This window comes from Rhea americana, unplaced genomic scaffold (assembly GCF_003343005.1).
Source record: "Rhea americana isolate MKP2758 unplaced genomic scaffold, rheAme1 scaffold_100, whole genome shotgun sequence".
Classification (NCBI taxonomy): Eukaryota; Metazoa; Chordata; class Aves; order Rheiformes; family Rheidae; genus Rhea; species Rhea americana.
The window spans coordinates 2,291,224-2,304,449 of NW_028185040.1; the positions used below are offsets into that span (position 1 = coordinate 2,291,224).

Consider the following 13,226-nt stretch of genomic DNA (forward strand, 5'->3'; position numbering starts at 1 on the left):
TGGGGAATCCTACGAGCTCAGTGACTCTTGAAAGACTGAAAAGGAGACCTTAAAAAAACAAAGACAACCAGTATTTTAGAAAGAAATTAACATCTGAAGCTTTGATTTCACTTCCCATCTTGTCTTGTCTTCGCTTTGTCCCCTCTCCATCATCCTCTACAAAAAGAGCTGTAGTCATTATCTCCCCTTTCTGTCCCTAGATGCTGCAGGCAGCTTTGCACATAGAAGGTTATTCAGACTTACTTAGTGTTGGCACTTCAACCGAGACTGCCATTCAGCAGAGGCCAGTTTCCTGTTAAGGAGCTGCAGCATCACCAGCATCTGCGGACAAAGAGCATCGCTGCGGCCGCCAACCCACCTCACACAGGCCAGCACACAACCGACAGCTGCGACGACGGTCAAACCTGAGATAAGCTGGCTGGACGGGAACATCCTGGATCAGATTTCAGATCCTGTGAAACACCCAGGTGTCTTTTTTTTTTTTTTTTTAAAAATATATAAATAATAAAAATAAATAAATAATAAAAAAGTGAGTATCAGTATGCCAGCTGAAATCTCTGCCTCGGAGTGCAAAAAGAATAGCATTCGCTTTTCTTCCAACCCACAATGAAATCCAGTGTTTACAAATGATAGCAGGGATGAGAATAGTGCAACAACCAATTCAGGAATAAAGCATCTTTTTTGTGGTTTACACCTGATTCCATATTTCAAATGGATTCTCATGTTCCTAATGGATTGCCACTAACATTTTCTACTTTAATCCCCTGACAGAAGGGCTCACATCAATGTCATCATTCTCAGGCAAGCAATGACAATGATGCTCCCTCTAGCCTGTTATATTTTTGCAAAGCTAGACGCTTGATCCAGGAAAATAAATGTACATGGCCTATGGGGATAGCCTGTTTTAATATTTAAGAAAAGGCTCAAAAACTGTTCTTTTATCTGTCATGAYGACCACTTAAAGTCTTCCAGGATCATAAAGCTTTGAACGATACGGCTAATAAATGTCAGTCACGTAAGCATATCAGGAGCCAAGCAACACGTAAACTTTTAATAAGTTGATCAAGTATACAAAGCAGCACCATGGGAATGAGTTGTTTTGGCCATACTTCAACACAGTGTTGCACGTTTCAAACGCATATACCRATTTGTACCTCCTTCCAAGACATAAACGTGACAAATTTTCCTACAATCAAAAGCATTAAACCTAACTGGCCAGACTCTCAGTTAACAGCAAATAGCACTTTCTGTGACTCCACACACACATACATAGTGATTTGATGCTATCCTCTCACAGAAGTCTCCTCTCAATACACAGAAGCCATCCTTCTCAACTTCTATAATAAAAACAATCAAGAATACAGGCAAATAAACAATTCAAAGGGAAAAATGAACTGAATCTCAGATCACCAGGTCAACTTCTCAGCTATTAAAAGTAATCATATTACACAGCCTTCTTCAAAATGTTTCTTCTTGTGACACCTCTTCTTTTAATCATCACTTAGGTTCCATTATTACCTACATCTAGACTAATTTATATCAACTGAGGAACTACTCCAAAAATTCTTTATACTTCTCTCATGCTTCTCTTCCAAAAGAATTGTGTGCTGCTTTGCAGGGAAGTTCCTTCACCTACTGATGCATCACGGCTAAAGTATGTACTGAAGGAGATCTGATTTCACAAACATGAAAAACAGTTTAAGATAGTGAGTGCCATAAGCAATTGCAACCACAAAAGGAATTTCAGCAGAAAAAATTCCACAACTTAGACTTGGTTGCAATCCTCTAGTTTATCTTAACTGTAGACAGTTTTTTTTTTTTTTTTAAAAAAAAATAATAAAAAGGTCTTGGCTCTTAATTGAAGCAAAGAGGGAACAAAGCACCTCAAAATGCACAGTAACACATCAGGTACTCAGGTACGTAATTATATATATAAAATATATAAATATATAAACTGTCTCATGGATTCTTTGAATGAGGTTTCTATTGGTGTTTAGAGGCCCAAGACCTGCGTAACTATTATTTCARTATGAAATGCTGATATACAACACAACATACTTTATCCTGGGCTCTCCGCAGAGAGGTCTCATCAGTGCTTACTTCAGTCAGATCTATTGCAGAGTCCAGGAGCTGTCAGAGACCAAGTGCCGGAACTACAGGCACCCAGTCATGTTCTAGGGGAGAAAATGGAAGCTGTTTGGGATACACTGAGATATAGTTACACATAACGAAATCTGAAATAAAGAGAATAAATGGTTTATGTTTTAGTTTGAACACAATATGTATATCTTACTTTAATGCAAAAGTTCTTGAAACATTTGTTTAAGTCAAACTATCCTTACCCTTTCCTCCTCTGATGCCTTCTATTTGAGAATTTTTTATTCTCTCAGTAACCAAAGAATAAGTCAATTTTGCCTCCCACACAGGAACTATAAGCTCAGCCTCACTTACTTCTTTATTCAGTTTTTCCTAAAGCTTAAGGACTTTACTAGCAAACCACAAGTCTGTACTGAAAGCACATACGCCTTTGAAAAAGTCAGTCTAAAGAGACTCCAAGTGATAAAGGAGCGGCCAGCTAAGCCGTGATGCTTCATTCACCAATACGTAAACGTGTCAAACAAGCCAGTAGAGTCTAAAGGGGGAAAGAAAAAGATTGTACACTACAAACCACACTCTYTGCACAAAACATTTCGGACTGCTTCTTCTGAAACAAAATGTTTTTTAAAACTTGAGATAATGGCTCATGACTCCTTGCTACAYGTTTTTTCAAGTATCACGAGTGGACGAACGCATACACAGAATAAAAGTGCTGCATAAATGGACCAAGTACCCCTGAGTCTCATCCACTCTTTCCTTGATGCTTTTTTCTCTCCAAATTTATATAATGGTCCCTATATTTTATCCCAGCATTTCTTCTTGATAAATTAGGTATATTTTCACCAGCATCAGCTTAATTGGCAAACCCTGAAAGAAAATAATTGCTAACAGCAAAGCAGCATTATCCTGATGAAACAGACCTGTGCTTAACCACTTGAATTGCCCTAGCAGACAAACACTGACTGCAGAACAGCACAACCCTTTCATGTAAGAATTAAAAGGAAAAAGAAATATTATTTACCTCCAAAAGTCTCTTCTGCTTACTGGAATTAAAAATAGTTGTTACTCCTGTTTGTCCTAATACCATATTCTGAAATAAAACCAGCCTGCAGCTAAAGAAAAGTTACTACTCTTTCTTGGAAAAAAGAAAATCTATAAATCTATGTAAGGTTTTTRTAAGAGCCTCTATGAGATCCTCAGAAAGAGATATTCTTCCCCGACTTTTTCCTGGTACTCAAAATGGAAGATTATACTCTCCGTATTACGTGACAGTGGGTACCAAGCTTGTTTTAACACAGAATAAGATTTCAAGCTCATATAGCAGTTCATCTAGTCACAGCTTAAATCTTCACTTCCAAAGGCACCAAGGACTTTGAGATTCCCAATACAAGTTTATTTTATGAGGGATTTTCACATGCACATATATGACATCTTGCCACGCTCCTTTCATACATTATGAAAAGGTACACTTGATACATGCACGCATCAATCTGAATTTCAGATTTGCAGTCATTATTATTTTGGAAGGCCTACTTTAATTTTTAATATTGACTTTGAAAGAAACAATGTACATATATGGATAGGTAAAGCTTTTCCAGCGCAGCCTAGTCATCTAGTTGGTTTAATTTTCAGTCATGTCTGTCAGGTCCTTTGGTTTGCCTCTACTAAAGTGACTGTAGACTTGTCTTACTACTGCCTACAGAAATACAAGCAAATGTATCTCTTCATCTGATAATTCCATCAAATCAAATCTCCACAAATCCTTATCACCAGTAATAAAACAGCTCAGTCTGCAGAAAGTAATATAATCTCCTTAGAATCTCATTATATTATATATTGAGCACATTTCCGCTCTCTCTGTTGTTATCAGATACCTTCTTCCTGGCCAAAAAAATAAAGCATCATAGAGGCTTCAGGCGTCATAATCAATAAAACACACTTACTTTTAAAAAAAGCATGGAATGTAACCCTGTTGAACAGGGAAGTTTTCCATTCCAGTTTTCCCACTCCCAAAATCTCACATTACTACTTTTTGCCTCGTTTTTTTTTAAAAGGAATTCACGTCACAGGCAACACTTCTTCCCAAAAGGCTTCACTGGGGTAGTGATTTTGATTAAAGATCTTCCCGAACGGAACACAGTCAGAACTTCTTTTTCCTGTTCATATTCCCTCGGTTGTCTGAGGAAGACATCAAGCTGCAGGTTTAGTACAACATATAATTTATGTTAAGCAGACAGCCTATCAACCGAGCGAGACGAATCTGAGGGAAGCCAGGCTTCATTAGGCATAGGGTTCATACCACTAACTTTTCATCTTTATCAACCCAGGAACATCCCTCCAGTGTCATTCCGACCGTGTTCATCAGAYAGTACGACGAGAGGCCCAAGGTTTGATCAGGATCCCATGAACTACCAAAGCCCACGTTCCCAGAGCTTTCTGCTTGCAACGTAAATGCTTTTTTGTTTACTTTTGGGGATATTAATAGACTTAGGAGAGCAATGCTACAAAGTTTCTGCCCGCAACATCCAAAGTCCAGTGACAACAGCTCCCGCAGACAATATCTCATTAAGCTGATTTTACTAAGTTTCCACCATTTTGTCTAAAATCTTGCAAAAGGAATAAACAAGATTTTGGCAATGTTCAGTTCAGTTTAGAGATGCACCTTTTTTGAACTTTGAATTTCTTGAGCACCATCGCTTTTCTTATCAAATCTGTTTTCTTACTGTTTGGTGCCTTTCTGAAGAAAAAGAAAATTAAGACAGAGACAGTATTAGTAATTCTAGTCCTAACACTATGGGTTAATTATGAATATATATAAATGCAGAAATATTTTTATATTTCATATATATTTTATATACATATATAAATCCCATTTCRCTGGTCCCATTTTGTCTGGTCTCAGGAAATACAACTTAGTGACAAATAAAACAGGTTGCAAAAAGAAGCCTTAAACAGACCACGTTTTATATTCAAGACTTCATATTCCCATGCTGCGTTAAGAAAATGAAAGAAAAAAGCTAATTATAACCATAAATTAGAAGTTTAAATGGCTACATTGCCATGGCTAAYGYTAAATGGGTAGATGCATRTTATAAAATCTGATGAAATCATCGKGTGTTTCTTTATTATACTCTAACCACTGAAGTGACAAACACCCTCAGCTTAYGCTCAGTTGTAGAAAGAASAAGGACRTCGACATTTAGATCTCTTAGCACTTCGCTTACCTSCCTCTAAAAATACCGTTAGAGCATKTGCTTTCTATGCTACTACTCATCTTAAGATACATACTGATATACATACTGATATACATTACATTTCTTCATTAACAACACAATATACTGGACACTAATCTCCAAAAAGAAACAAAGCAGGCAAGCAAAGCTGTAAAAACAGAGCACACGCAAGTTCAGTATTTCACACCGGTAGTTGCAGGGCCACAGAGAGGAAGAAATCCTCTTTAAAGCCATTGCAAGAGTAAAAAGACAAAAGGCAGAAAGAAACCCTGGTATACAAAAATGTCAGTGGCAGTTCCTGGAGCRGATTTGCAGCTTCGGCTTGCACGAATATCTTGTTGGAAACCTTGTAGTTTCTACATTATGTTTGCCTTTTYCAGTGGGTAATTCCAGTCTCTGTGTGATATTGTGAACAAAAGAAAAGGCAGAAACAGTGTTCGGATGTCTTTTTGTGTTTTTCAGGAAAAAAATGGTGACATATGTAGGAGGAAGAGAGCTAAGTAGTTTTGTTAAAAAAAAAAATTGGCTGTTTCACATATGCCTAGCCAGAAAGCTTCATGACACATGAACTAATAAAAGAGAGCAACGAATACACAGCAGAAATCAAGTATTCAAGCCAATGTCTCCAAGGAATGTGTCCTGGAAAATTTAAAGTTGAAAATATATATATATTTTATAAAAAAGGACATTTGAAAAACCACCACAGAAACAGTCAGGTATTTTTTGAGTATTTTAAATCTTGTTATACAGATTGAAGTCTCCACAAGTTCAAATAAGATTTAAAAAAAAAAAAAAACTTCCATTATATCCAAAATCGTGTTTACCTACTGTGAGAAAATCTGTCTTGCTTGGCACTAGAAACCACTAACTAAATCAATGATCTAAAAATGCTCTGATTTAAATTACAGAAGAAAAGTGCAGGACAGAAGTTTTATAATCTGCGATATATTCCATTTCTATTGCAGAATAGCCRCATCATCATATATTTTATTGCTGTGCTTATCAAAGGGTAAAGAGCAATTTGATCATAAAGCATAACTCAAAAAAATGGTATAGTAGAATATATTTTAGGGAAGTTTAAGGAATAAAAATGGAGGTGCTAGGCCTTCACTGACTATGACAAATTATATATATTTATATATACATACACACACACACACATATAAAAAAAAAAGACAGCTCTGTGCTACAGATTCTCTATCGTAAAGATGTATTTCTAGACTTGAGTCCCAGTCCAACAGTTAGTCTCTTTATTCTCCCCAGGATCTTCATTTAACAGTCTTTGGGATGGGGCGGAAGGGGGAGACACTTTCATTTAAATTCAGAATTTTAATTCTTTAAGATTTCAGAATGTAGTGTGCACTTTGGACATTCAGATGCCCTAAATTCWCTACTTAAGATTTCATATTGGCTGGTTATGAATTTTTTAGTGCCTTACTYGCAACTGATTAAGAGGCACTTAACTTTATTAGTTAGGCCCAGGGATTTTACCAATATTCAGGCAACCTAAGTATAATTTTAAGTGCCTCTGATCTGGTCTGCTATCCTTGGTACAGTTTTGCTGTCCATTTATTTGAAGACTGCATCTCTTGCGAAAAGTCTCAAATTATTACAGGTCTAAATATGCATTCTACCCCCTAATTGCAAATAATCATTTTAATGGACAAAACACAGCTCTGTAAATATCTAAACATACAAAAACTCAAAAGATATGCTATTTGCATCAGCTAAGCATTTGACCAAATATTTATGGATTTCTGGTGAGAAAATTAGAAATACTTTACTGATCCACAGTTTTCGGAACAAGGTAAGCTTGAGAACCTTTCCACTGATTTTGAATATTTGATACTTCTCTTAAATTAGTTAATGTCAATATGTAACAGCCGCATCTTTTAATTAGTAGAGTAACTACTGCTAGATAGAGACAGAAATGTAGTACATGCATCCTCTGGAGACTGATCCAATGAACAGAGTTTGAGAGGTTTTTAAAGACGAAAATGACAAATTCAAATTGAATACAAAATAAGTGAATTTGCCAGAGGGGTGGCTTAATAATTTACTGAAGTTTTTAACCCAATAATCTAGTGATCTGTTTTTTCCTCTCAACATTTAAAAAGTCCATCTGTGAATGGAATATTTTTTCATTTATTTAATTGTATTTTAAGTCTAGGCTGACATTCCCCTTGCAAGAACTGAAATCATAATTTTGTGTAAAATGCAATCTGTTTGGTCAATATTTCTTAGTGTGTAATGCTATGCTTTTAAGCCTCAGAAATTACTTTTGATACCTTCAAGACTTCCAAAGGCTGATGAAGCATGRTCCAACTATGAGAAAGGGCAAGTCAATAACCACTGTCACTGTAAGCCAAGTTCTGAGAAACTGTGATCTTTCTTGCAAATCAGCCTTCCTAATGAAAGAGACCTTATTCTAAGCATGTTTTACTGCAAAGTGCAACAGAAAGATTGTATGCCCTTCTCTCCTTTTGACATTAAAAGTTATCWGCCAGAGAACTTTCTGCAAAACTCAGTAAAATAAGTAAAACTGGCTTATGGTATGTTTTACTTCAGTTACAACAGTCTATACCAAAACTTAAGTCTTCTGACTGAATGTTGCTTTAAATAAGATATCAACTGCATGATTTGAAAAACTGRTAAGAGCAAAAGAGATTCTCAGGGGAGAATCTCAGCTTCACACACAAGAATAAACCATCTTGTACCAAATTCTAGAAATGAAAAATCATAGTCTAATATACCACGCTGTGGTATTTTCTTATTTTAAGAAATTTCTCTTTAACAATAAAGTAATTAATAAATTACCCGGGAGTATAAAAATGATTTTAGTATCTGAAAATAAATGAAGGGAAGACCTGAAGAAATAATCTTAAAACAGAAATATATTTGAAATTGGCTTTTGCTGCCTTAGMAAGTTTACATTTTTCCAAAATACTTCAAGAAAAAAGGGCTGCATTTCAGAGCAATGTTCTCTATATTCTCCTTAAAGTATGGCTGATATTCTAGAGAATCTTTTTRCTGAAAATGGTTGAAWTATTATTATTATTACTATTATTATTTTGCTATTGCTACCACCCATATTCTATGTTGTATAGATGATTTTTTTCACAGCTCTTACAAATCAGCATTACTTTTCATTATGCATATATAATATAAATAGCAACCAGACAAGTTGAATTTTTCCATAAAAATGTGAAAACAAAAAGTCACTAAWTAAAACTGATCAGATCTCAAAGAACAAAGTATCCAGCAGTAAGATCAATACTGTAAGTTGTTTTCAAGTAGCCCCATAGCTGTCATATCAGTCAAAAACTTCTGAAAACAGTATATAGTGTCTTCCACRTATCTGAGTAACTTATCTTTAGGAAATTTTCACAATTTGGGAAGGACCAAAAAACAAGCCCACAAGCAACTCATTTRGCTGCACCATACAGCCCAAGGTACTAAAAGCTCACAGAAACGCCACAAGTTAAGCTAGCCCTGCTCCAGGTTGAGAATCATGTCAGAACAATCYTGATCCTTAGAACGGCCTTGAAGAAAGCTCCTGAATGCAGATCTGAACCCACCTCAATCCTAGGAAGTCAGATCTCCCCTTCAAGTGTTATGCCTAAGGGGTACCTTTCACATCGGAGAACTAAGCAGACAGAAGCCCATTTTTTCTTTCTTCCTTTATCCCTCTCTTGACTCTTGTTCTCTTGAAGAGAGATTAGCTGATTAGCTACTGAATTATGCAGCCAATTCATGGAAAATAAATCTCCCTTCTATGTTAAGATCATAAAAATGTATTTATTTTCACTAACAGTCAACCTTGCCTTGACCCATAAGGATGGGAGTCTTGAAGTCTTTGGCTGWCATAACTACTGTCTCACTGTACATCTTTCAAAACCAAAGCAAGATTATCAGCACTTGCAAAAGCTCTGAAATCAGAAAGAGTTGTAGCTGCTTTTCAAATGTTTCAGATAATGCTTTTAGACTTTGATTTTAAAGTCTGATTTGTAATTTTAACTAGAACTACAAAATAAAACATATTGCATCTTCTTTCAATGAGAAAAGAAATTTTTAATAGGTGTTTATGCAGCATCTACCGTGGCAAATCTTGACAGAAACTACCTGGTGCTATCATAACACAAAAAACAAATCCACTAGCCAGAATGAGACACAAATGTGGTATGCATACTTAGGGACTAAAATGTATCTGTATTAAAATTTAAGGGCAAATTAGCATTCTGTTAATCAATGTTAAATCATAGTTTCTCAAAGGTAGGGTGATAGAAAACCCTTAAACATTCATTAGCCTCTAAAAAAAGAAAGACACCTATGTATCTTAGGCCTCTGTGAAAATCACACGAAACAACTAAACAGSGTTTCTGCACTTCAATTATAGCAAATTTAACAAGATCACTCTAAATGCAATACCCTGCTGTTAATTACCAACTATCCTGCTGCTCCATACAAAATTTCTTCTGATTTCAGTGGGAGTCCTAAAAACAGGATGATATCTGAAAGCCTGAAGCCCAACCACAAAGCTGAGGCTGAACACAAAGCTATTGAAATATTCAGAACCTTGTAGGGCTGGTTTCAGGCCATCCAGACACTGTAAGCAGCATACAAAAATCTTCATGTGACTGATAGCTAGAACATCCAAACATTAGAGAGCCAAACTGAACAGGATAAAGGAAGGATGAGTCTCTGGAAGGCATCAAGAGAAGATGGCAATAGTGAATCCCCAGGAGTGCCACCACYGGAGCAGAGGACGGACCAAGGCTTGCCACGCAGCCAGGGCAGTTTGGTCACGTTAGCTCTGGCAGTCACTATGTGTTTATCTCCTCTCAGTTTAGGCTTATGGCAACCCAGCAGCTCCTGATGTAGCCTTGGCACGGGAACTGGCTGAACTACTCACAAGCCACACACAGTACAAGAACTAAAGGCCAGCTAGATTGTTAAATGGTAAGACTCAGAATAAAATAGAATTTAAATATGTTTTTATATGCATCTGTAAGTTTTGAAAGTAACATTTCAATTCATTCTTCTAAAATATGTACTAGACATCCTTTGGAACTTGCTTCTTAAGACACAATGTGGTCACAGTGGAAGCTTAGTTTTAGATTTTTCATTTTATTGCATGCTGATGTTTATTTCTTTTTGTATCTGTTTTCACTGTAAAACATTAAATAAAGGGGGACTAATTGCTATGCAGAGTTCATTACACAGGGATACAAAAATGACATTCACGACCTGATTTTTATCACCAGCAAATAAGAAAAAAAATTTGCACACAGAAGCAAAAAAAAAAACACATTAATGTTATATTTCAACAGAGATTTTTAAACACACAGAAGTCAAGATATTAAAGTGATGGTTCCCCCACAGCATGCATAATGTGCTGTAAGAAATATTCTGTATTGTTATATACTATGTTAACTTTTATGMCTTAATATATATGTGCAATTTAGCTGGTTATGATTGTTGTGGGAACCCTAAGTGGCCATCCTGAAAATTTTAATCTCAATTGCAACGCTGCACTAACGGAGTGYTGGTACTTCATCTCCTTGTTTGTTTCAAAATGAGGGAGGAGGAGAAGAAAGGAGAAGTTACAAGGAAATAAAACAAGAAAAGGGAAGAGGAATATTATCTTTCTTATTCACTCTAATTATCAGTGTCCACAGTGAGCTTGGTGTTCTGAAAAACTGTGAGCCAAGTATTAAAAATATCAGTATTTACACTAATATATTTTTAAAACACCATCCAGGTAAGCCCACTGTCCCTTTTATACATTACTTTGCTACTACAAGTCTAACTCATATGAATACCAACATGTCAGATCTCCTTTATCATGGCATCAGCTAGGATGCAGCCAGTCGATAGAAGACCTACACCTTCCAGTCAACTTCAAAACCTTACATTTTCTGCTGACAGGCAAGATCATCTGTGCCTAAAGGGAATTTCTTTGGTCTGCACTAAATGATACCAAAAATGACAATGAGTTTTGATGGACATATTAAAGGTGAAGGGAAGCAATGCTCCCTCCCTCCTTATCCTCAAGGGAGAGAGACAAGATCTACAGCCTAACAAGAGCCATATGAAAAGACATTATCACGCAACTCTTATGTCATTTGCTACTATTGAGATGTTCACATAGTCTGCATGTTATATTACTTGCCCAGCCTCTACCCATCCTACCGAGACAAAGCTTGTGAGACGGTACAGTAGTTAAAGGATTGACCAGGTGCCACTGATTTAAGTACTGCTACAACAATTCTCAATAGTAATTGTGATTTTTAGCTTTGGAGCACATTATTTCCAAAAGACAGTCTCCTGGCTCAAGGCATTTCATCTTTACATTTAATTTTGCAGTGTTCTACCTCTGTTTCTTACCTATTGACACACACATTCATTATGAAAGGGTGGGAAATTCTAGTCACTGGGAGAGTCTTCCCTTGCCAGTTTTCTCCTACAAAAATCCAAAGACRTTCAGTCTCTATTGCGTTCTGAGGTTTCAAAATTCAAAGCTACAAAAGGCTAAAGAAAGATCTGATTATCTCTAAGAAGTATCTCTGAAGAACGAGGAACAGAAAGGGAGCTTACTATCCCTTTTCATTTCCTCCCTTCAGTCTGACTTTCTTATCCTCATTGTCACGATTACTATCTTTAATCTGGAGAAGTTTTAGTCTGCCTATAGTCTAACTGGAGATCTAAGGATAGAATCATGGAATGGCAAGGCTGGAAGGGACCTCTGGAGATCATCTAGTCCAACCCTCAGCATAGCCCATACAGGGATTGAACCCACAACCTTGCCATCAGCAGCACCATGCTCTAACCAACTGAGCTAAACCTGCCCCAAAGGGCTGAAGCTTTTCACATCTGTATGTGACTATGCCCAAAGGCAGGTGAAAAGCTTCCAAATATAATTGCTGGCATGCTGAATAATGCATAATGTTACTTTTGTTGTTGTTGTTGTTATTCAACCAAAGGTTAGAATTTTGAAAGATTAATGATCTCCTTAAAGATATCATCTATTAGAATTGCCCAAATTTCWACTGTCAGGTTCAGCAAAGGGTCTTTCTCCTTTCTTGGAAATCTTCATTTTGGAAAACATTCATCTAACCYGCAAAATCAAATACTAACGCACTTATGGAGTAGAAAAATGTTTCAGGCCAGTTCTATTTGAGACAGACTAACTGGCCTCCAGGTCTATACTAGTTGCTTGATGCCTCAAAATGAAACAAGTAGGCAGGACACTGGAGTGTTAACTGAATGACACCTGTTCAGCCAGCACCAGAAGATACTAGTCACAGTAGTCTACAAAACGAAATTCTTTCTAAAATCTACCTGCTTTGGCCAAGAAAACTCCTCCTTTTAGAAAATCAAGATGTCCCAAAATATTTACCTACATACCCAGAAACATTTACAGAACTAAATTACCTTCACTGTAAGTAGTCTGTCACCAATTTTATAAAATCAGAGGAAGCACAGCCGTATCAGAAGGAAGGCATCTGTTTCCTTTTCACTGACGTATTTTAGAATCAACACTGCAAGAGACCCCTATACTTCTTTCACAGCCAGTCACATGCAGTGCTGATTCACACCATTTGAAGCTACTGAGACCAGGGGGCCAAGATTAGAAGTTTTCARACTCATCAGGAGGGGAAGACCTGAAGATTGCTTGTCTACACAAGAATCCTGGATCAGTCTACATGACATCTATCTTAATCTCATCAGCTACTGTCTGATTCTTGGCTATATTTAAGTGTGACAAGTTCATAAAACAGATGGTAGCTAAACTCCAAAGCATCATCTTCTACCAAAATCTTACCTATCTTGCAATTCAGCTACATTTAGAGAATGCCATGAACATAATTCTTATAGAGGTTCTGGCTTACTGTC

General features: G+C 36.6%; 1 protein-coding gene across 2 annotated transcripts in view; it reads right to left on the reverse strand.

The window, feature by feature from the left end:
- The window catches only part of ARPP21 (cAMP regulated phosphoprotein 21), a 145,576-nt gene that overhangs the window by 112,790 nt on the left and 19,560 nt on the right, over positions 1–13,226 (reverse strand). The window lies entirely within an intron of this gene.